Here is a 19,883-nt window from a genome sequence, read left to right as displayed (position 1 = left end):
ACGGTTTAGGATACCCTTGGGAACCAGGTGGCCTATGTCTGTGCCCCAGGTAGATTTGTTGGAAAGACACGTGGGAGGGCAGATGCAGCTCAAACATGGACAGAGCCAGGGCGAGGTCTTCAGGAAACACAGGACACTGGCTGGGAGTCAGCATCCCAGATGTCATGGCTTCACCACACTTCCAGAGCCTGTGGAGAGCACTGTCAAAACAGGCCCAAAGCTAAGGTGCAGGGAGGCCTGCTGGGATGTTTTCCTGTGACTCACCATGGCTTCCTGGCTTGTCCTTTCCCGCAAGTCGGGTTCCCTCCAACTGTACGGCTCCCTAGAGCCATGGGCAATCCAGTCCTAATATGGGCTTGCTGCAGACATCCAGCCCTTGCTCTTTCTGGTCTTTCACACAGAGGTGGGGGTGAGGCTGTGCCCCTTAAGCGGCATTCCTTGGGAACTGTGACCACGATCTCCCTCCATTTCAGCCCTGAGATGCTGCCCAAGAAGGAGGTCCCGGGACTGCTGTCCCGTGGGCCGCAGTCTGCCCGCTGCTGTCCCACCCCGCTTCTGTGATCCTCTGCAGACCTTCTGTGCACAGTGATCTCTGGCATCCCGTCCTGGTAAGCCATGGCAGCTGCCGGCGGAGCCCTGTCTCTCCCAGGTTGTGTTCAGTCTGGGTCGATGATGACACTGCAATGGGGCTGAAAAGAGGTGATGTCTTCAAAAACAGGCTCAATAGGATTACGCTGAGGCCCAGCCTAAGGGAGGGTGGCACCAGAGGAGATTGGCAGCCGGCCATCCTGTCCAGGACAGTCGAACTGTGGCTGGGAGCCCACTAAGTGGCCCCACAGGGGAGATGCTGTGGAGCCACAGTGGTAGGCGCACCTCCAGGCCCGACCGAGACCCTTCCCTGGTTTCGGTGCACCCCAGTCACGATCATCCCCCAATCTGCTCCTGTCACGGTGACGAGGAGCCCCTCTTGCTCAGCCCCTTTCCTTTGCTTTTGCCTTTCAGTGGGCTGCCCCTGCGGAGAAGTTGGGGTCTTTGGGCTGCGAGGTGAGTGGATTGCGGGCCTCCCACACACATGATGGGTTCCCTGGTGCGGGAAGAACTTAAGTGTCCTTGTGTCACAGGGGCGTCGGTCAGAACACCCGGGCATCCCAGGATATCGGGCTCAAGGGTGCCAGAGAGCACCTCCCGGGTCCTCGGTTTGGGTAGTGGATCATCACTGTGAAACTGCTCTGGTGAAACCCTTGCAGGATGTTGATGCCCACCTCTCTCCCAACTTGCTGCCCTGCTGCTCTGCAGGGTAAGTGAGAGAGAGAGAGAGAGAAAGAGAGGCCTCACGGATGGAGCCAGTTAGCAGGCCGCCAGGACTGCTGGCTGACAGAGGGACTTCTTGAGCTCAACTCAGTCAGTGTGGGGGCATCAAAGCCCGGGGAACATGGGCTGACAGGCCGGCCTGTTGGCCTCCAGGAAAATGCTACCTTGAAGCAGTGAGGACTGCCGTAGCCCTTGAGTATGGGAGGTACAGCGGGGCACTCTGAATATGGAACGTGCGGCCAGGAAGCCTCCAGCGTTGGATCCCGAGTCCAAGAGCAATCTGGGCTGTCCTGGGGGTCCAGATAAAGCATACCTGTCCCAACGGTGTGCCCGCCTGTTAGACCAGCCAACTTCCACAGTGCTCCCTCTCACAAATAACTAGTTTTCAGTTGGCCCTGCAGTTCTGGAGGCGAGGGGCTGAATCCCTGGTCCCATGGCTGTTTGAGCAGATTTTCGGCCAGAGAGCCCAACCAGCACAAGTGGGAAGCCCCATTTTCCCGAGGGACCAGGGAGGCAGTATCCCAGGCCAGATGAGAACGGTTTAGGATACCCTTGGGAACCAGGTGGCCTATGTCTGTGCCCCAGGTAGATTTGTTGGAAAGACACGTGGGAGGGCAGATGCAGCTCAAACATGGACAGAGCCAGGGCGAGGTCTTCAGGAAACACAGGACACTGGCTGGGAGTCAGCATCCCAGATGTCATGGCTTCACCACACTTCCAGAGCCTGTGGAGAGCACTGTCAAAACAGGCCCAAAGCTAAGGTGCAGGGAGGCCTGCTGGGATGTTTTCCTGTGACTCACCATGGCTTCCTGGCTTGTCCTTTCCCGCAAGTCGGGTTCCCTCCAACTGTACGGCTCCCTAGAGCCATGGGCAATCCAGTCCTAATATGGGCTTGCTGCAGACATCCAGCCCTTGCTCTTTCTGGTCTTTCACACAGAGGTGGGGGTGAGGCTGTGCCCCTTAAGCGGCATTCCTTGGGAACTGTGACCACGATCTCCCTCCATTTCAGCCCTGAGATGCTGCCCAAGAAGGAGGTCCCGGGACTGCTGTCCCGTGGGCCGCAGTCTGCCCGCTGCTGTCCCACCCCGCTTCTGTGATCCTCTGCAGACCTTCTGTGCACAGTGATCTCTGGCATCCCGTCCTGGTAAGCCATGGCAGCTGCCGGCGGAGCCCTGTCTCTCCCAGGTTGTGTTCAGTCTGGGTCGATGATGACACTGCAATGGGGCTGAAAAGAGGTGATGTCTTCAAAAACAGGCTCAATAGGATTACGCTGAGGCCCAGCCTAAGGGAGGGTGGCACCAGAGGAGATTGGCAGCCGGCCATCCTGTCCAGGACAGTCGAACTGTGGCTGGGAGCCCACTAAGTGGCCCCACAGGGGAGATGCTGTGGAGCCACAGTGGTAGGCGCACCTCCAGGCCCGACCGAGACCCTTCCCTGGTTTCGGTGCACCCCAGTCACGATCATCCCCCAATCTGCTCCTGTCACGGTGACGAGGAGCCCCTCTTGCTCAGCCCCTTTCCTTTGCTTTTGCCTTTCAGTGGGCTGCCCCTGCGGAGAAGTTGGGGTCTTTGGGCTGCGAGGTGAGTGGATTGCGGGCCTCCCACACACATGATGGGTTCCCTGGTGCGGGAAGAACTTAAGTGTCCTTGTGTCACAGGGGCGTCGGTCAGAACACCCGGGCATCCCAGGATATCGGGCTCAAGGGTGCCAGAGAGCACCTCCCGGGTCCTCGGTTTGGGTAGTGGATCATCACTGTGAAACTGCTCTGGTGAAACCCTTGCAGGATGTTGATGCCCACCTCTCTCCCAACTTGCTGCCCTGCTGCTCTGCAGGGTAAGTGAGAGAGAGAGAGAGAGAAAGAGAGGCCTCACGGATGGAGCCAGTTAGCAGGCCGCCAGGACTGCTGGCTGACAGAGGGACTTCTTGAGCTCAACTCAGTCAGTGTGGGGGCATCAAAGCCCGGGGAACATGGGCTGACAGGCCGGCCTGTTGGCCTCCAGGAAAATGCTACCTTGAAGCAGTGAGGACTGCCGTAGCCCTTGAGTATGGGAGGTACAGCGGGGCACTCTGAATATGGAACGTGCGGCCAGGAAGCCTCCAGCGTTGGATCCCGAGTCCAAGAGCAATCTGGGCTGTCCTGGGGGTCCAGATAAAGCATACCTGTCCCAACGGTGTGCCCGCCTGTTAGACCAGCCAACTTCCACAGTGCTCCCTCTCACAAATAACTAGTTTTCAGTTGGCCCTGCAGTTCTGGAGGCGAGGGGCTGAATCCCTGGTCCCATGGCTGTTTGAGCAGATTTTCGGCCAGAGAGCCCAACCAGCACAAGTGGGAAGCCCCATTTTCCCGAGGGACCAGGGAGGCAGTATCCCAGGCCAGATGAGAACGGTTTAGGATACCCTTGGGAACCAGGTGGCCTATGTCTGTGCCCCAGGTAGATTTGTTGGAAAGACACGTGGGAGGGCAGATGCAGCTCAAACATGGACAGAGCCAGGGCGAGGTCTTCAGGAAACACAGGACACTGGCTGGGAGTCAGCATCCCAGATGTCATGGCTTCACCACACTTCCAGAGCCTGTGGAGAGCACTGTCAAAACAGGCCCAAAGCTAAGGTGCAGGGAGGCCTGCTGGGATGTTTTCCTGTGACTCACCATGGCTTCCTGGCTTGTCCTTTCCCGCAAGTCGGGTTCCCTCCAACTGTACGGCTCCCTAGAGCCATGGGCAATCCAGTCCTAATATGGGCTTGCTGCAGACATCCAGCCCTTGCTCTTTCTGGTCTTTCACACAGAGGTGGGGGTGAGGCTGTGCCCCTTAAGCGGCATTCCTTGGGAACTGTGACCACGATCTCCCTCCATTTCAGCCCTGAGATGCTGCCCAAGAAGGAGGTCCCGGGACTGCTGTCCCGTGGGCCGCAGTCTGCCCGCTGCTGTCCCACCCCGCTTCTGTGATCCTCTGCAGACCTTCTGTGCACAGTGATCTCTGGCATCCCGTCCTGGTAAGCCATGGCAGCTGCCGGCGGAGCCCTGTCTCTCCCAGGTTGTGTTCAGTCTGGGTCGATGATGACACTGCAATGGGGCTGAAAAGAGGTGATGTCTTCAAAAACAGGCTCAATAGGATTACGCTGAGGCCCAGCCTAAGGGAGGGTGGCACCAGAGGAGATTGGCAGCCGGCCATCCTGTCCAGGACAGTCGAACTGTGGCTGGGAGCCCACTAAGTGGCCCCACAGGGGAGATGCTGTGGAGCCACAGTGGTAGGCGCACCTCCAGGCCCGACCGAGACCCTTCCCTGGTTTCGGTGCACCCCAGTCACGATCATCCCCCAATCTGCTCCTGTCACGGTGACGAGGAGCCCCTCTTGCTCAGCCCCTTTCCTTTGCTTTTGCCTTTCAGTGGGCTGCCCCTGCGGAGAAGTTGGGGTCTTTGGGCTGCGAGGTGAGTGGATTGCGGGCCTCCCACACACATGATGGGTTCCCTGGTGCGGGAAGAACTTAAGTGTCCTTGTGTCACAGGGGCGTCGGTCAGAACACCCGGGCATCCCAGGATATCGGGCTCAAGGGTGCCAGAGAGCACCTCCCGGGTCCTCGGTTTGGGTAGTGGATCATCACTGTGAAACTGCTCTGGTGAAACCCTTGCAGGATGTTGATGCCCACCTCTCTCCCAACTTGCTGCCCTGCTGCTCTGCAGGGTAAGTGAGAGAGAGAGAGAGAGAAAGAGAGGCCTCACGGATGGAGCCAGTTAGCAGGCCGCCAGGACTGCTGGCTGACAGAGGGACTTCTTGAGCTCAACTCAGTCAGTGTGGGGGCATCAAAGCCCGGGGAACATGGGCTGACAGGCCGGCCTGTTGGCCTCCAGGAAAATGCTACCTTGAAGCAGTGAGGACTGCCGTAGCCCTTGAGTATGGGAGGTACAGCGGGGCACTCTGAATATGGAACGTGCGGCCAGGAAGCCTCCAGCGTTGGATCCCGAGTCCAAGAGCAATCTGGGCTGTCCTGGGGGTCCAGATAAAGCATACCTGTCCCAACGGTGTGCCCGCCTGTTAGACCAGCCAACTTCCACAGTGCTCCCTCTCACAAATAACTAGTTTTCAGTTGGCCCTGCAGTTCTGGAGGCGAGGGGCTGAATCCCTGGTCCCATGGCTGTTTGAGCAGATTTTCGGCCAGAGAGCCCAACCAGCACAAGTGGGAAGCCCCATTTTCCCGAGGGACCAGGGAGGCAGTATCCCAGGCCAGATGAGAACGGTTTAGGATACCCTTGGGAACCAGGTGGCCTATGTCTGTGCCCCAGGTAGATTTGTTGGAAAGACACGTGGGAGGGCAGATGCAGCTCAAACATGGACAGAGCCAGGGCGAGGTCTTCAGGAAACACAGGACACTGGCTGGGAGTCAGCATCCCAGATGTCATGGCTTCACCACACTTCCAGAGCCTGTGGAGAGCACTGTCAAAACAGGCCCAAAGCTAAGGTGCAGGGAGGCCTGCTGGGATGTTTTCCTGTGACTCACCATGGCTTCCTGGCTTGTCCTTTCCCGCAAGTCGGGTTCCCTCCAACTGTACGGCTCCCTAGAGCCATGGGCAATCCAGTCCTAATATGGGCTTGCTGCAGACATCCAGCCCTTGCTCTTTCTGGTCTTTCACACAGAGGTGGGGGTGAGGCTGTGCCCCTTAAGCGGCATTCCTTGGGAACTGTGACCACGATCTCCCTCCATTTCAGCCCTGAGATGCTGCCCAAGAAGGAGGTCCCGGGACTGCTGTCCCGTGGGCCGCAGTCTGCCCGCTGCTGTCCCACCCCGCTTCTGTGATCCTCTGCAGACCTTCTGTGCACAGTGATCTCTGGCATCCCGTCCTGGTAAGCCATGGCAGCTGCCGGCGGAGCCCTGTCTCTCCCAGGTTGTGTTCAGTCTGGGTCGATGATGACACTGCAATGGGGCTGAAAAGAGGTGATGTCTTCAAAAACAGGCTCAATAGGATTACGCTGAGGCCCAGCCTAAGGGAGGGTGGCACCAGAGGAGATTGGCAGCCGGCCATCCTGTCCAGGACAGTCGAACTGTGGCTGGGAGCCCACTAAGTGGCCCCACAGGGGAGATGCTGTGGAGCCACAGTGGTAGGCGCACCTCCAGGCCCGACCGAGACCCTTCCCTGGTTTCGGTGCACCCCAGTCACGATCATCCCCCAATCTGCTCCTGTCACGGTGACGAGGAGCCCCTCTTGCTCAGCCCCTTTCCTTTGCTTTTGCCTTTCAGTGGGCTGCCCCTGCGGAGAAGTTGGGGTCTTTGGGCTGCGAGGTGAGTGGATTGCGGGCCTCCCACACACATGATGGGTTCCCTGGTGCGGGAAGAACTTAAGTGTCCTTGTGTCACAGGGGCGTCGGTCAGAACACCCGGGCATCCCAGGATATCGGGCTCAAGGGTGCCAGAGAGCACCTCCCGGGTCCTCGGTTTGGGTAGTGGATCATCACTGTGAAACTGCTCTGGTGAAACCCTTGCAGGATGTTGATGCCCACCTCTCTCCCAACTTGCTGCCCTGCTGCTCTGCAGGGTAAGTGAGAGAGAGAGAGAGAGAAAGAGAGGCCTCACGGATGGAGCCAGTTAGCAGGCCGCCAGGACTGCTGGCTGACAGAGGGACTTCTTGAGCTCAACTCAGTCAGTGTGGGGGCATCAAAGCCCGGGGAACATGGGCTGACAGGCCGGCCTGTTGGCCTCCAGGAAAATGCTACCTTGAAGCAGTGAGGACTGCCGTAGCCCTTGAGTATGGGAGGTACAGCGGGGCACTCTGAATATGGAACGTGCGGCCAGGAAGCCTCCAGCGTTGGATCCCGAGTCCAAGAGCAATCTGGGCTGTCCTGGGGGTCCAGATAAAGCATACCTGTCCCAACGGTGTGCCCGCCTGTTAGACCAGCCAACTTCCACAGTGCTCCCTCTCACAAATAACTAGTTTTCAGTTGGCCCTGCAGTTCTGGAGGCGAGGGGCTGAATCCCTGGTCCCATGGCTGTTTGAGCAGATTTTCGGCCAGAGAGCCCAACCAGCACAAGTGGGAAGCCCCATTTTCCCGAGGGACCAGGGAGGCAGTATCCCAGGCCAGATGAGAACGGTTTAGGATACCCTTGGGAACCAGGTGGCCTATGTCTGTGCCCCAGGTAGATTTGTTGGAAAGACACGTGGGAGGGCAGATGCAGCTCAAACATGGACAGAGCCAGGGCGAGGTCTTCAGGAAACACAGGACACTGGCTGGGAGTCAGCATCCCAGATGTCATGGCTTCACCACACTTCCAGAGCCTGTGGAGAGCACTGTCAAAACAGGCCCAAAGCTAAGGTGCAGGGAGGCCTGCTGGGATGTTTTCCTGTGACTCACCATGGCTTCCTGGCTTGTCCTTTCCCGCAAGTCGGGTTCCCTCCAACTGTACGGCTCCCTAGAGCCATGGGCAATCCAGTCCTAATATGGGCTTGCTGCAGACATCCAGCCCTTGCTCTTTCTGGTCTTTCACACAGAGGTGGGGGTGAGGCTGTGCCCCTTAAGCGGCATTCCTTGGGAACTGTGACCACGATCTCCCTCCATTTCAGCCCTGAGATGCTGCCCAAGAAGGAGGTCCCGGGACTGCTGTCCCGTGGGCCGCAGTCTGCCCGCTGCTGTCCCACCCCGCTTCTGTGATCCTCTGCAGACCTTCTGTGCACAGTGATCTCTGGCATCCCGTCCTGGTAAGCCATGGCAGCTGCCGGCGGAGCCCTGTCTCTCCCAGGTTGTGTTCAGTCTGGGTCGATGATGACACTGCAATGGGGCTGAAAAGAGGTGATGTCTTCAAAAACAGGCTCAATAGGATTACGCTGAGGCCCAGCCTAAGGGAGGGTGGCACCAGAGGAGATTGGCAGCCGGCCATCCTGTCCAGGACAGTCGAACTGTGGCTGGGAGCCCACTAAGTGGCCCCACAGGGGAGATGCTGTGGAGCCACAGTGGTAGGCGCACCTCCAGGCCCGACCGAGACCCTTCCCTGGTTTCGGTGCACCCCAGTCACGATCATCCCCCAATCTGCTCCTGTCACGGTGACGAGGAGCCCCTCTTGCTCAGCCCCTTTCCTTTGCTTTTGCCTTTCAGTGGGCTGCCCCTGCGGAGAAGTTGGGGTCTTTGGGCTGCGAGGTGAGTGGATTGCGGGCCTCCCACACACATGATGGGTTCCCTGGTGCGGGAAGAACTTAAGTGTCCTTGTGTCACAGGGGCGTCGGTCAGAACACCCGGGCATCCCAGGATATCGGGCTCAAGGGTGCCAGAGAGCACCTCCCGGGTCCTCGGTTTGGGTAGTGGATCATCACTGTGAAACTGCTCTGGTGAAACCCTTGCAGGATGTTGATGCCCACCTCTCTCCCAACTTGCTGCCCTGCTGCTCTGCAGGGTAAGTGAGAGAGAGAGAGAGAGAAAGAGAGGCCTCACGGATGGAGCCAGTTAGCAGGCCGCCAGGACTGCTGGCTGACAGAGGGACTTCTTGAGCTCAACTCAGTCAGTGTGGGGGCATCAAAGCCCGGGGAACATGGGCTGACAGGCCGGCCTGTTGGCCTCCAGGAAAATGCTACCTTGAAGCAGTGAGGACTGCCGTAGCCCTTGAGTATGGGAGGTACAGCGGGGCACTCTGAATATGGAACGTGCGGCCAGGAAGCCTCCAGCGTTGGATCCCGAGTCCAAGAGCAATCTGGGCTGTCCTGGGGGTCCAGATAAAGCATACCTGTCCCAACGGTGTGCCCGCCTGTTAGACCAGCCAACTTCCACAGTGCTCCCTCTCACAAATAACTAGTTTTCAGTTGGCCCTGCAGTTCTGGAGGCGAGGGGCTGAATCCCTGGTCCCATGGCTGTTTGAGCAGATTTTCGGCCAGAGAGCCCAACCAGCACAAGTGGGAAGCCCCATTTTCCCGAGGGACCAGGGAGGCAGTATCCCAGGCCAGATGAGAACGGTTTAGGATACCCTTGGGAACCAGGTGGCCTATGTCTGTGCCCCAGGTAGATTTGTTGGAAAGACACGTGGGAGGGCAGATGCAGCTCAAACATGGACAGAGCCAGGGCGAGGTCTTCAGGAAACACAGGACACTGGCTGGGAGTCAGCATCCCAGATGTCATGGCTTCACCACACTTCCAGAGCCTGTGGAGAGCACTGTCAAAACAGGCCCAAAGCTAAGGTGCAGGGAGGCCTGCTGGGATGTTTTCCTGTGACTCACCATGGCTTCCTGGCTTGTCCTTTCCCGCAAGTCGGGTTCCCTCCAACTGTACGGCTCCCTAGAGCCATGGGCAATCCAGTCCTAATATGGGCTTGCTGCAGACATCCAGCCCTTGCTCTTTCTGGTCTTTCACACAGAGGTGGGGGTGAGGCTGTGCCCCTTAAGCGGCATTCCTTGGGAACTGTGACCACGATCTCCCTCCATTTCAGCCCTGAGATGCTGCCCAAGAAGGAGGTCCCGGGACTGCTGTCCCGTGGGCCGCAGTCTGCCCGCTGCTGTCCCACCCCGCTTCTGTGATCCTCTGCAGACCTTCTGTGCACAGTGATCTCTGGCATCCCGTCCTGGTAAGCCATGGCAGCTGCCGGCGGAGCCCTGTCTCTCCCAGGTTGTGTTCAGTCTGGGTCGATGATGACACTGCAATGGGGCTGAAAAGAGGTGATGTCTTCAAAAACAGGCTCAATAGGATTACGCTGAGGCCCAGCCTAAGGGAGGGTGGCACCAGAGGAGATTGGCAGCCGGCCATCCTGTCCAGGACAGTCGAACTGTGGCTGGGAGCCCACTAAGTGGCCCCACAGGGGAGATGCTGTGGAGCCACAGTGGTAGGCGCACCTCCAGGCCCGACCGAGACCCTTCCCTGGTTTCGGTGCACCCCAGTCACGATCATCCCCCAATCTGCTCCTGTCACGGTGACGAGGAGCCCCTCTTGCTCAGCCCCTTTCCTTTGCTTTTGCCTTTCAGTGGGCTGCCCCTGCGGAGAAGTTGGGGTCTTTGGGCTGCGAGGTGAGTGGATTGCGGGCCTCCCACACACATGATGGGTTCCCTGGTGCGGGAAGAACTTAAGTGTCCTTGTGTCACAGGGGCGTCGGTCAGAACACCCGGGCATCCCAGGATATCGGGCTCAAGGGTGCCAGAGAGCACCTCCCGGGTCCTCGGTTTGGGTAGTGGATCATCACTGTGAAACTGCTCTGGTGAAACCCTTGCAGGATGTTGATGCCCACCTCTCTCCCAACTTGCTGCCCTGCTGCTCTGCAGGGTAAGTGAGAGAGAGAGAGAGAGAAAGAGAGGCCTCACGGATGGAGCCAGTTAGCAGGCCGCCAGGACTGCTGGCTGACAGAGGGACTTCTTGAGCTCAACTCAGTCAGTGTGGGGGCATCAAAGCCCGGGGAACATGGGCTGACAGGCCGGCCTGTTGGCCTCCAGGAAAATGCTACCTTGAAGCAGTGAGGACTGCCGTAGCCCTTGAGTATGGGAGGTACAGCGGGGCACTCTGAATATGGAACGTGCGGCCAGGAAGCCTCCAGCGTTGGATCCCGAGTCCAAGAGCAATCTGGGCTGTCCTGGGGGTCCAGATAAAGCATACCTGTCCCAACGGTGTGCCCGCCTGTTAGACCAGCCAACTTCCACAGTGCTCCCTCTCACAAATAACTAGTTTTCAGTTGGCCCTGCAGTTCTGGAGGCGAGGGGCTGAATCCCTGGTCCCATGGCTGTTTGAGCAGATTTTCGGCCAGAGAGCCCAACCAGCACAAGTGGGAAGCCCCATTTTCCCGAGGGACCAGGGAGGCAGTATCCCAGGCCAGATGAGAACGGTTTAGGATACCCTTGGGAACCAGGTGGCCTATGTCTGTGCCCCAGGTAGATTTGTTGGAAAGACACGTGGGAGGGCAGATGCAGCTCAAACATGGACAGAGCCAGGGCGAGGTCTTCAGGAAACACAGGACACTGGCTGGGAGTCAGCATCCCAGATGTCATGGCTTCACCACACTTCCAGAGCCTGTGGAGAGCACTGTCAAAACAGGCCCAAAGCTAAGGTGCAGGGAGGCCTGCTGGGATGTTTTCCTGTGACTCACCATGGCTTCCTGGCTTGTCCTTTCCCGCAAGTCGGGTTCCCTCCAACTGTACGGCTCCCTAGAGCCATGGGCAATCCAGTCCTAATATGGGCTTGCTGCAGACATCCAGCCCTTGCTCTTTCTGGTCTTTCACACAGAGGTGGGGGTGAGGCTGTGCCCCTTAAGCGGCATTCCTTGGGAACTGTGACCACGATCTCCCTCCATTTCAGCCCTGAGATGCTGCCCAAGAAGGAGGTCCCGGGACTGCTGTCCCGTGGGCCGCAGTCTGCCCGCTGCTGTCCCACCCCGCTTCTGTGATCCTCTGCAGACCTTCTGTGCACAGTGATCTCTGGCATCCCGTCCTGGTAAGCCATGGCAGCTGCCGGCGGAGCCCTGTCTCTCCCAGGTTGTGTTCAGTCTGGGTCGATGATGACACTGCAATGGGGCTGAAAAGAGGTGATGTCTTCAAAAACAGGCTCAATAGGATTACGCTGAGGCCCAGCCTAAGGGAGGGTGGCACCAGAGGAGATTGGCAGCCGGCCATCCTGTCCAGGACAGTCGAACTGTGGCTGGGAGCCCACTAAGTGGCCCCACAGGGGAGATGCTGTGGAGCCACAGTGGTAGGCGCACCTCCAGGCCCGACCGAGACCCTTCCCTGGTTTCGGTGCACCCCAGTCACGATCATCCCCCAATCTGCTCCTGTCACGGTGACGAGGAGCCCCTCTTGCTCAGCCCCTTTCCTTTGCTTTTGCCTTTCAGTGGGCTGCCCCTGCGGAGAAGTTGGGGTCTTTGGGCTGCGAGGTGAGTGGATTGCGGGCCTCCCACACACATGATGGGTTCCCTGGTGCGGGAAGAACTTAAGTGTCCTTGTGTCACAGGGGCGTCGGTCAGAACACCCGGGCATCCCAGGATATCGGGCTCAAGGGTGCCAGAGAGCACCTCCCGGGTCCTCGGTTTGGGTAGTGGATCATCACTGTGAAACTGCTCTGGTGAAACCCTTGCAGGATGTTGATGCCCACCTCTCTCCCAACTTGCTGCCCTGCTGCTCTGCAGGGTAAGTGAGAGAGAGAGAGAGAGAAAGAGAGGCCTCACGGATGGAGCCAGTTAGCAGGCCGCCAGGACTGCTGGCTGACAGAGGGACTTCTTGAGCTCAACTCAGTCAGTGTGGGGGCATCAAAGCCCGGGGAACATGGGCTGACAGGCCGGCCTGTTGGCCTCCAGGAAAATGCTACCTTGAAGCAGTGAGGACTGCCGTAGCCCTTGAGTATGGGAGGTACAGCGGGGCACTCTGAATATGGAACGTGCGGCCAGGAAGCCTCCAGCGTTGGATCCCGAGTCCAAGAGCAATCTGGGCTGTCCTGGGGGTCCAGATAAAGCATACCTGTCCCAACGGTGTGCCCGCCTGTTAGACCAGCCAACTTCCACAGTGCTCCCTCTCACAAATAACTAGTTTTCAGTTGGCCCTGCAGTTCTGGAGGCGAGGGGCTGAATCCCTGGTCCCATGGCTGTTTGAGCAGATTTTCGGCCAGAGAGCCCAACCAGCACAAGTGGGAAGCCCCATTTTCCCGAGGGACCAGGGAGGCAGTATCCCAGGCCAGATGAGAACGGTTTAGGATACCCTTGGGAACCAGGTGGCCTATGTCTGTGCCCCAGGTAGATTTGTTGGAAAGACACGTGGGAGGGCAGATGCAGCTCAAACATGGACAGAGCCAGGGCGAGGTCTTCAGGAAACACAGGACACTGGCTGGGAGTCAGCATCCCAGATGTCATGGCTTCACCACACTTCCAGAGCCTGTGGAGAGCACTGTCAAAACAGGCCCAAAGCTAAGGTGCAGGGAGGCCTGCTGGGATGTTTTCCTGTGACTCACCATGGCTTCCTGGCTTGTCCTTTCCCGCAAGTCGGGTTCCCTCCAACTGTACGGCTCCCTAGAGCCATGGGCAATCCAGTCCTAATATGGGCTTGCTGCAGACATCCAGCCCTTGCTCTTTCTGGTCTTTCACACAGAGGTGGGGGTGAGGCTGTGCCCCTTAAGCGGCATTCCTTGGGAACTGTGACCACGATCTCCCTCCATTTCAGCCCTGAGATGCTGCCCAAGAAGGAGGTCCCGGGACTGCTGTCCCGTGGGCCGCAGTCTGCCCGCTGCTGTCCCACCCCGCTTCTGTGATCCTCTGCAGACCTTCTGTGCACAGTGATCTCTGGCATCCCGTCCTGGTAAGCCATGGCAGCTGCCGGCGGAGCCCTGTCTCTCCCAGGTTGTGTTCAGTCTGGGTCGATGATGACACTGCAATGGGGCTGAAAAGAGGTGATGTCTTAAAAAACAGGCTCAATAGGATTACGCTGAGGCCCAGCCTAAGGGAGGGTGGCACCAGAGGAGATTGGCAGCCGGCCATCCTGTCCAGGACAGTCGAACTGTGGCTGGGAGCCCACTAAGTGGCCCCACAGGGGAGATGCTGTGGAGCCACAGTGGTAGGCGCACCTCCAGGCCCGACCGAGACCCTTCCCTGGTTTCGGTGCACCCCAGTCACGATCATCCCCCAATCTGCTCCTGTCACGGTGACGAGGAGCCCCTCTTGCTCAGCCCCTTTCCTTTGCTTTTGCCTTTCAGTGGGCTGCCCCTGCGGAGAAGTTGGGGTCTTTGGGCTGCGAGGTGAGTGGATTGCGGGCCTCCCACACACATGATGGGTTCCCTGGTGCGGGAAGAACTTAAGTGTCCTTGTGTCACAGGGGCGTCGGTCAGAACACCCGGGCATCCCAGGATATCGGGCTCAAGGGTGCCAGAGAGCACCTCCCGGGTCCTCGGTTTGGGTAGTGGATCATCACTGTGAAACTGCTCTGGTGAAACCCTTGCAGGATGTTGATGCCCACCTCTCTCCCAACTTGCTGCCCTGCTGCTCTGCAGGGTAAGTGAGAGAGAGAGAGAGAGAAAGAGAGGCCTCACGGATGGAGCCAGTTAGCAGGCCGCCAGGACTGCTGGCTGACAGAGGGACTTCTTGAGCTCAACTCAGTCAGTGTGGGGGCATCAAAGCCCGGGGAACATGGGCTGACAGGCCGGCCTGTTGGCCTCCAGGAAAATGCTACCTTGAAGCAGTGAGGACTGCCGTAGCCCTTGAGTATGGGAGGTACAGCGGGGCACTCTGAATATGGAACGTGTGGCCAGGAAGCCTCCAGCGTTGGATCCCGAGTCCAAGAGCAATCTGGGCTGTCCTGGGGGTCCAGATAAAGCATACCTGTCCCAACGGTGTGCCCGCCTGTTAGACCAGCCAACTTCCACAGTGCTCCCTCTCACAAATAACTAGTTTTCAGTTGGCCCTGCAGTTCTGGAGGCGAGGGGCTGAATCCCTGGTCCCATGGCTGTTTGAGCAGATTTTCGGCCAGAGAGCCCAACCAGCACAAGTGGGAAGCCCCATTTTCCCGAGGGACCAGGGAGGCAGTATCCCAGGCCAGATGAGAACGGTTTAGGATACCCTTGGGAACCAGGTGGCCTATGTCTGTGCCCCAGGTAGATTTGTTGGAAAGACACGTGGGAGGGCAGATGCAGCTCAAACATGGACAGAGCCAGGGCGAGGTCTTCAGGAAACACAGGACACTGGCTGGGAGTCAGCATCCCAGATGTCATGGCTTCACCACACTTCCAGAGCCTGTGGAGAGCACTGTCAAAACAGGCCCAAAGCTAAGGTGCAGGGAGGCCTGCTGGGATGTTTTCCTGTGACTCACCATGGCTTCCTGGCTTGTCCTTTCCCGCAAGTCGGGTTCCCTCCAACTGTACGGCTCCCTAGAGCCATGGGCAATCCAGTCCTAATATGGGCTTGCTGCAGACATCCAGCCCTTGCTCTTTCTGGTCTTTCACACAGAGGTGGGGGTGAGGCTGTGCCCCTTAAGCGGCATTCCTTGGGAACTGTGACCACGATCTCCCTCCATTTCAGCCCTGAGATGCTGCCCAAGAAGGAGGTCCCGGGACTGCTGTCCCGTGGGCCGCAGTCTGCCCGCTGCTGTCCCACCCCGCTTCTGTGATCCTCTGCAGACCTTCTGTGCACAGTGATCTCTGGCATCCCGTCCTGGTAAGCCATGGCAGCTGCCGGCGGAGCCCTGTCTCTCCCAGGTTGTGTTCAGTCTGGGTCGATGATGACACTGCAATGGGGCTGAAAAGAGGTGATGTCTTCAAAAACAGGCTCAATAGGATTACGCTGAGGCCCAGCCTAAGGGAGGGTGGCACCAGAGGAGATTGGCAGCCGGCCATCCTGTCCAGGACAGTCGAACTGTGGCTGGGAGCCCACTAAGTGGCCCCACAGGGGAGATGCTGTGGAGCCACAGTGGTAGGCGCACCTCCAGGCCCGACCGAGACCCTTCCCTGGTTTCGGTGCACCCCAGTCACGATCATCCCCCAATCTGCTCCTGTCACGGTGACGAGGAGCCCCTCTTGCTCAGCCCCTTTCCTTTGCTTTTGCCTTTCAGTGGGCTGCCCCTGCGGAGAAGTTGGGGTCTTTGGGCTGCGAGGTGAGTGGATTGCGGGCCTCCCACACACATGATGGGTTCCCTGGTGCGGGAAGAACTTAAGTGTCCTTGTGTCACAGGGGCGTCGGTCAGAACACCCGGGCATCCCAGGATATCGGGCTCAAGGGTGCCAGAGAGCACCTCCCGGGTCCTCGGTTTGGGTAGTGGATCATCACTGTGAAACTGCTCTGGTGAAACCCTTGCAGGATGTTGATGCCCACCTCTCTCCCAACTTGCTGCCCTGCTGCTCTGCAGGGTAAGTGAGAGAGAGAGAGAGAGAAAGAGAGGCCTCACGGATGGAGCCAGTTAGCAGGCCGCCAGGACTGCTGGCTGACAGAGGGACTTCTTGAGCTCAACTCAGTCAGTGTGGGGGCATCAAAGCCCGGGGAACATGGGCTGACAGGCCGGCCTGTTGGCCTCCAGGAAAATGCTACCTTGAAGCAGTGAGGACTGCCGTAGCCCTTGAGTATGGGAGGTACAGCGGGGCACTCTGAATATGGAACGTGCGGCCAGGAAGCCTCCAGCGTTGGATCCCGAGTCCAAGAGCAATCTGGGCTGTCCTGGGGGTCCAGATAAAGCATACCTGTCCCAACGGTGTGCCCGCCTGTTAGACCAGCCAACTTCCACAGTGCTCCCTCTCACAAATAACTAGTTTTCAGTTGGCCCTGCAGTTCTGGAGGCGAGGGGCTGAATCCCTGGTCCCATGGCTGTTTGAGCAGATTTTCGGCCAGAGAGCCCAACCAGCACAAGTGGGAAGCCCCATTTTCCCGAGGGACCAGGGAGGCAGTATCCCAGGCCAGATGAGAACGGTTTAGGATACCCTTGGGAACCAGGTGGCCTATGTCTGTGCCCCAGGTAGATTTGTTGGAAAGACACGTGGGAGGGCAGATGCAGCTCAAACATGGACAGAGCCAGGGCGAGGTCTTCAGGAAACACAGGACACTGGCTGGGAGTCAGCATCCCAGATGTCATGGCTTCACCACACTTCCAGAGCCTGTGGAGAGCACTGTCAAAACAGGCCCAAAGCTAAGGTGCAGGGAGGCCTGCTGGGATGTTTTCCTGTGACTCACCATGGCTTCCTGGCTTGTCCTTTCCCGCAAGTCGGGTTCCCTCCAACTGTACGGCTCCCTAGAGCCATGGGCAATCCAGTCCTAATATGGGCTTGCTGCAGACATCCAGCCCTTGCTCTTTCTGGTCTTTCACACAGAGGTGGGGGTGAGGCTGTGCCCCTTAAGCGGCATTCCTTGGGAACTGTGACCACGATCTCCCTCCATTTCAGCCCTGAGATGCTGCCCAAGAAGGAGGTCCCGGGACTGCTGTCCCGTGGGCCGCAGTCTGCCCGCTGCTGTCCCACCCCGCTTCTGTGATCCTCTGCAGACCTTCTGTGCACAGTGATCTCTGGCATCCCGTCCTGGTAAGCCATGGCAGCTGCCGGCGGAGCCCTGTCTCTCCCAGGTTGTGTTCAGTCTGGGTCGATGATGACACTGCAATGGGGCTGAAAAGAGGTGATGTCTTCAAAAACAGGCTCAATAGGATTACGCTGAGGCCCAGCCTAAGGGAGGGTGGCACCAGAGGAGATTGGCAGCCGGCCATCCTGTCCAGGACAGTCGAACTGTGGCTGGGAGCCCACTAAGTGGCCCCACAGGGGAGATGCTGTGGAGCCACAGTGGTAGGCGCACCTCCAGGCCCGACCGAGACCCTTCCCTGGTTTCGGTGCACCCCAGTCACGATCATCCCCCAATCTGCTCCTGTCACGGTGACGAGGAGCCCCTCTTGCTCAGCCCCTTTCCTTTGCTTTTGCCTTTCAGTGGGCTGCCCCTGCGGAGAAGTTGGGGTCTTTGGGCTGCGAGGTGAGTGGATTGCGGGCCTCCCACACACATGATGGGTTCCCTGGTGCGGGAAGAACTTAAGTGTCCTTGTGTCACAGGGGCGTCGGTCAGAACACCCGGGCATCCCAGGATATCGGGCTCAAGGGTGCCAGAGAGCACCTCCCGGGTCCTCGGTTTGGGTAGTGGATCATCACTGTGAAACTGCTCTGGTGAAACCCTTGCAGGATGTTGATGCCCACCTCTCTCCCAACTTGCTGCCCTGCTGCTCTGCAGGGTAAGTGAGAGAGAGAGAGAGAGAAAGAGAGGCCTCACGGATGGAGCCAGTTAGCAGGCCGCCAGGACTGCTGGCTGACAGAGGGACTTCTTGAGCTCAACTCAGTCAGTGTGGGGGCATCAAAGCCCGGGGAACATGGGCTGACAGGCCGGCCTGTTGGCCTCCAGGAAAATGCTACCTTGAAGCAGTGAGGACTGCCGTAGCCCTTGAGTATGGGAGGTACAGCGGGGCACTCTGAATATGGAACGTGCGGCCAGGAAGCCTCCAGCGTTGGATCCCGAGTCCAAGAGCAATCTGGGCTGTCCTGGGGGTCCAGATAAAGCATACCTGTCCCAACGGTGTGCCCGCCTGTTAGACCAGCCAACTTCCACAGTGCTCCCTCTCACAAATAACTAGTTTTCAGTTGGCCCTGCAGTTCTGGAGGCGAGGGGCTGAATCCCTGGTCCCATGGCTGTTTGAGCAGATTTTCGGCCAGAGAGCCCAACCAGCACAAGTGGGAAGCCCCATTTTCCCGAGGGACCAGGGAGGCAGTATCCCAGGCCAGATGAGAACGGTTTAGGATACCCTTGGGAACCAGGTGGCCTATGTCTGTGCCCCAGGTAGATTTGTTGGAAAGACACGTGGGTGGGCAGATGCAGCTCAAACATGGACAGAGCCAGGGCGAGGTCTTCAGGAAACACAGGACACTGGCTGGGAGTCAGCATCCCAGATGTCATGGCTTCACCACACTTCCAGAGCCTGTGGAGAGCACTGTCAAAACAGGCCCAAAGCTAAGGTGCAGGGAGGCCTGCTGGGATGTTTTCCTGTGACTCACCATGGCTTCCTGGCTTGTCCTTTCCCGCAACTCGGGTGCCCTTCAACTGTACGGCTCCCTAGAGCCATGGGCAATCCAGTCCTAATATGGGCTTGCTGCAGACATCCAGCCCTTGCTCTTTCTGGTCTTTCACACAGAGGTGGGGGTGAGGCTGTGCCCCTTAAGCGGCATTCCTTGGGAACTGTGACCACGATCTCCCTCCATTTCAGCCCTGAGATGCTGCCCAAGAAGGAGGTCCCGGGACTGCTGTCCCGTGGGCCGCAGTCTGCCCGCTGCTGTCCCACCCCGCTTCTGTGATCCTCTGCAGACTTCTGTGCACAGTGATCTCTGGCATCCCGTCCTGGTAAGCCATGGCAGCTGCCGGCGGAGCCCTGTCTCTCCCAGGTTGTGTTCAGTCTGGGTCGATGATGACACTGCAATGGGGCTGAAAAGAGGTGATGTCTTCAAAAACAGGCTCAATAGGATTACGCTGAGGCCCAGCCTAAGGGAGGGTGGCACCAGAGGAGATTGGCAGCCGGCCATCCTGTCCAGGACAGTCGAACTGTGGCTGGGAGCCCACTAAGTGGCCCCACAGGGGAGATGCTGTGGAGCCACAGTGGTAGGCGCACCTCCAGGCCCGACCGAGACCCTTCCCTGGTTTCGGTGCACCCCAGTCACGATCATCCCCCAATCTGCTCCTGTCACGGTGACGAGGAGCCCCTCTTGCTCAGCCCCTTTCCTTTGCTTTTGCCTTTCAGTGGGCTGCCCCTGCGGAGAAGTTGGAGTCTTTGGGCTGCGAGGTGAGTGGATTGCGGGCCTCCCACACACATGATGGGTTCCCTGGTGCGGGAAGAACTTAAGTGTCCTTGTGTCACAGGGGCGTCGGTCAGAACACCCGGGCATCCCAGGATATCGGGCTCAAGGGTGCCAGAGAGCACCTCCCGGGTCCTCGGTTTGGGTAGTGGATCATCACTGTGAAACTGCTCTGGTGAAACCCTTGCAGGATGTTGATGCCCAGCTCTCTCCCAACTTGCTGCCCTGCTGCTCTGCAGGGTAAGTGAGAGAGAGAGAGAGAGAGAGAGGCCTCACGGATGGAGCCAGTTAGCAGGCCGCCAGGACTGCTGGCTGACAGAGGGACTTCTTGAGCTCAACTCAGTCAGTGTGGGGGCT

At 58.5% G+C, this 19,883-nt stretch overlaps 11 non-coding genes across 11 annotated transcripts; all 11 read left to right on the top strand.

Annotated features, from left to right (window-relative positions):
* The first annotated feature begins 663 nt into the window (after window positions 1–663).
* On the top strand, window positions 664–743 carry LOC147824788 (small nucleolar RNA SNORD115). Its single transcript, XR_015441911.1, has one exon. It is a non-coding gene; the product is annotated as a small nucleolar RNA SNORD115 (small nucleolar RNA).
* A 1,767-nt stretch (window positions 744–2,510) lies between these two features.
* On the top strand, window positions 2,511–2,590 carry LOC147824787 (small nucleolar RNA SNORD115). Its single transcript, XR_015441910.1, has one exon. It is a non-coding gene; the product is annotated as a small nucleolar RNA SNORD115 (small nucleolar RNA).
* Window positions 2,591–4,357: 1,767 nt separating this feature from the next.
* On the top strand, window positions 4,358–4,437 carry LOC147824786 (small nucleolar RNA SNORD115). The gene has a single exon (XR_015441909.1). It is a non-coding gene; the product is annotated as a small nucleolar RNA SNORD115 (small nucleolar RNA).
* A 1,767-nt stretch (window positions 4,438–6,204) lies between these two features.
* Window positions 6,205–6,284, top strand: LOC147824785 (small nucleolar RNA SNORD115). Its single transcript, XR_015441908.1, has one exon. It is a non-coding gene; the product is annotated as a small nucleolar RNA SNORD115 (small nucleolar RNA).
* A 1,767-nt stretch (window positions 6,285–8,051) lies between these two features.
* LOC147824784 (small nucleolar RNA SNORD115) lies at window positions 8,052–8,131 on the top strand. The gene has a single exon (XR_015441906.1). It is a non-coding gene; the product is annotated as a small nucleolar RNA SNORD115 (small nucleolar RNA).
* A 1,767-nt stretch (window positions 8,132–9,898) lies between these two features.
* On the top strand, window positions 9,899–9,978 carry LOC147824783 (small nucleolar RNA SNORD115). The gene has a single exon (XR_015441905.1). It is a non-coding gene; the product is annotated as a small nucleolar RNA SNORD115 (small nucleolar RNA).
* A 1,767-nt stretch (window positions 9,979–11,745) lies between these two features.
* LOC147824782 (small nucleolar RNA SNORD115) lies at window positions 11,746–11,825 on the top strand. Its single transcript, XR_015441904.1, has one exon. It is a non-coding gene; the product is annotated as a small nucleolar RNA SNORD115 (small nucleolar RNA).
* A 1,767-nt stretch (window positions 11,826–13,592) lies between these two features.
* Window positions 13,593–13,672, top strand: LOC147824781 (small nucleolar RNA SNORD115). The gene has a single exon (XR_015441887.1). It is a non-coding gene; the product is annotated as a small nucleolar RNA SNORD115 (small nucleolar RNA).
* A 1,767-nt stretch (window positions 13,673–15,439) lies between these two features.
* Window positions 15,440–15,519, top strand: LOC147824780 (small nucleolar RNA SNORD115). The gene has a single exon (XR_015441903.1). It is a non-coding gene; the product is annotated as a small nucleolar RNA SNORD115 (small nucleolar RNA).
* Window positions 15,520–17,286: 1,767 nt separating this feature from the next.
* On the top strand, window positions 17,287–17,366 carry LOC147824779 (small nucleolar RNA SNORD115). Its single transcript, XR_015441902.1, has one exon. It is a non-coding gene; the product is annotated as a small nucleolar RNA SNORD115 (small nucleolar RNA).
* A 1,766-nt stretch (window positions 17,367–19,132) lies between these two features.
* Window positions 19,133–19,212, top strand: LOC147824778 (small nucleolar RNA SNORD115). The gene has a single exon (XR_015441901.1). It is a non-coding gene; the product is annotated as a small nucleolar RNA SNORD115 (small nucleolar RNA).
* The last annotated feature ends 671 nt before the right edge of the window (window positions 19,213–19,883 follow it).

The sequence above is a fragment of the Heterocephalus glaber genome, unplaced genomic scaffold (assembly GCF_053883595.1).
Source record: "Heterocephalus glaber isolate CG9 unplaced genomic scaffold, H.glaber_assembly_v1.0 deba00001531, whole genome shotgun sequence".
Lineage (NCBI taxonomy): Eukaryota > Metazoa > Chordata > Mammalia > Rodentia > Bathyergidae > Heterocephalus > Heterocephalus glaber.
The sequence above is the reverse complement of the archived record's forward strand: the minus strand, read 5'-3'. Positions and strand labels throughout refer to the sequence as shown.